Below are 3,276 nucleotides of genomic sequence, written 5' to 3'. Positions count from 1 at the left end.
GTGTCTGTTCATTGTGTCAGAGAAGCTGTGCGTAATGAAGCAGAGAACGAGGTTAAACCGAGTCTTAAAAGAGCTTAAAATATGATTTTTTTTTTTGTTATAATCTGCTAAATAAATTATTTAAAAAAAACAAATTATAATCTGCACTTTAAAAAGTATTCTGTCATAGAAATTATTGACAGAAAATCCATGAAAAGTTCAATAATTTGTATATTGATGTGATCCCCAGCAGAACTTAAAACACGCAAAAGAAAAAAAAAAACTTAAAAATGATAACTGAAAGTCAAATTGTTGATGGAAAACTATGTTTGAATGTTGGAGTTTTTTTTATTTTGCCTTAAATAGTCAGAATGTGCTTTATTTCCTATCAATAATATCAATATTAATGCCATTTGGGCAATATATTTCTTCAAAGATAGACGTTTCAAATTTAATTGCCATAAAATATGAATGACATTCTGAATATTGCAGAATTAACTTTACCAGGTAATATAAGTACATTTACACAAGTGCTGTATGTAAGTACATGTTAGAGGTATTTGAGTATTTCCATTTCATTCTACTTTAAGTTTTTAGTTCACTACATTTTAGAGGCGAATGTTCAGGCTGATGAGTGTTTTTAGGGGGAATAAGGATATAAAAGTGTATTTTATATACACACAACTGCATATAAAGCACATTTACACAGTTTAAATGTAAATCATTGTGTAATACTTTAGAAAAAAAGGGGTAAAATTACTAAAAAAATAAAAGAATAAACAACTGCCACACTCTCATGTGATAAAAAAGTTGATTAAAAAATAAAAAAGTTTTTTTTTCTGTCTCCTGTGTCATGTCTTTCAGTATTTTGGGAGGCATTTTGTTCCTGCACATTAAATCTCTGCTCCCTGAAATGATTTTCTCCGCTGACGATAAATTGATTTAGAAGAGTGGTAATCCATCTCTCTGATAGCCACCGTCCTCCACACTCAGGGACAGTTAAATCCCAGAGAACCAGTATAAGTCCATGTGTATTTGTCTTTTGGACAGTTAAAGCCTGCCACAGCTCAGACTGTCCTGTAAACGTCCAGGCTGAGATATGAAGCTCCGTGAGGTCTGTGGGACGACGGAGGACGGCGCTCCGTCTGCTCAGCACATTCATCTCCCAGCTGTGGGTGGTGGAGACACCAGAGGACACGCAGGACAGACACTCTGAGGAAGGATTAGGGACACAACTGCAGCTCTGTGACTAATATTTAATATTTTAGAGAGTTTATGTTTCACTGCAGCTCAATCTCATGAAATCAGTAGTTAAAGTGGTGCAAGACTGTAGGAATAACTCTGGTAGAATGAAATTAGAAAATTAAAAAATTAAAAAGTAGAACTACAGTTATATTAGAATAACTATATGTTTAAAATTATTTTACAGAATTACTCATTTAAATTATATATATATTTAAATTTGTTTATGTATTTTTCCCCTGGGGCATTTTCCTGTTTTTAGGTTTGTTTGTTTTGCATTTGCGTTGTTTTTAAGCGGTTTTATTTGTTGTTTATTTATGTATTTGTTTATTTGGACTTTCTTGTGCTTTTTAAAAAAAATTAAAATTAAAATTTTTTTTTTTACTAATTTCTTCCAAATTTCTGGATTATTTTTTTCTTGAGTTTCTTGTGTTTTTGAAACAAATCAAGCCATTTTTTTCAGGTTTCAAAGGGTTAATTAAATACTTTAATCAAGTAAAATTTTGATGCACTAGTTCTCTAAAATGTATTCGTCTTTATACATCCACTCCAAAACTTTAGTTTTTTGGAGGCAAATATTGTACTTTTAACTGTGCAACATTTATTTGAAAGCTTTAGTTACTGTACAGATTATTAACCCTTCAAAATCTGGATTAAAGAAGACTATTTTACTGTATTCAGTTTCTGCCAATAGATTCTCCTGAATCCTGCACACAAAAAAACTCTTTTGTGTGTAAAATTGTTGCAACACAGCAGCATATTTATTTGACACGGCACATCGTGAGTCTTTATCAGGAACTAACTGTGGAGTCCTAATAATCTGTAAACTCACAGTGCACACTGAGCAGGACAATGTCGATGATAAGTGCGTCACTGACATGGTAAAGCTCTGTGTGTGTGTGTGTGTGTGTGTGTGTGTGTGTGTGTGTGTGTGTTTGCACAGTGTCATCACATATCTGTAAAGTTAAAGTTGAATCTTTGGACAAAGAACTGAACAGGAGGACATGAAATAAAAAACTGATTATCTTTCATACAGCAGATAAGAAATCTCTCATTTTAAATCTCTTCTTAAACCCAGCCTCTTTTCTTTGGCTTTTGACACCATGTAGCGTGTTGATTTTATGACTTTGTGTGTATGTGCATACTTTTATATTTCTATTATCTTGTGCGGGCAGTGCACTTTATTTATTTTATTCAATTTTATTTATTTCATGTGAATTTATTTGTGTTTTTATCTTATTTGATTTGATTTTATCTGATTTTATTTTATCCTATTGTGTTTATCGTTTTATTGTGCTTCTGCTGTGTTATTTATTGTGTTTTTTACCCTCCTGTGCAGTACTTTGGAAACCTTGTGATTGTTAAAATCGTGCTATATAAATAAAGTTGATTATATTAGAAGAAATGACCCAAAAATGAGCAAGAGATTGGCATAAAGTTACAAGAAAATAATCTTTAAAAAATGGATGAATAGAAAAACCAAAAAGAAAGAAAGAAATGCAGGTGCATCAAAGTCAGGTGTGATATAATAAATGCTGTAGCGCCCTCCTGTGGCACAAACGCGTGTGCATTATTCAGTGTTTCCTCTGTTGGCTGCAGCAGCTTCACTGAAACTCTGTAAAGTGGCGCCATTTATTCAGACTGAATCATGATAACAGAAAACAGCTGCGGGGATCTCCGCGTGGTGACGCACGCGAGGAGCCACGTGACGCTGCCTTTATGTGCAGAGGAGAAAATACAATGTAAACACACATTGTTGTGAGCTCCAATGATGTGTGTGTGTTATGTGTGTCATAATGAACCTGTAACAAACTTTGCATATTTTTTTTCAGAAATGTTACATGTTTCTCCGCCTCCTCCTGCTCTTCTCACTGCATTTATATAGCTCCTTCAAACAAAGTTACAAAGTGCTTTACAATAAAAAACAATAAAGGAGCTGTGTGTGTGTGTGTGTGTGTGTGTGTGTGTGTGTGTGTGTGTGTGTGTGTGTGTGTGTGTGTGTGTGTGTGTGTCTGTGTATGTGTGTGTGTGTGTGTGTGTGTGTGTGTGCGTGCA

Source organism: Plectropomus leopardus, chromosome 19 (assembly GCF_026936395.1).
Source record: "Plectropomus leopardus strain MGB_pleo_1.0 chromosome 19, ASM2693639v1, whole genome shotgun sequence".
NCBI classification, from domain to species: Eukaryota; Metazoa; Chordata; class Actinopteri; order Perciformes; family Serranidae; genus Plectropomus; species Plectropomus leopardus.
Note: the sequence above shows the minus strand (reverse complement) of the source record.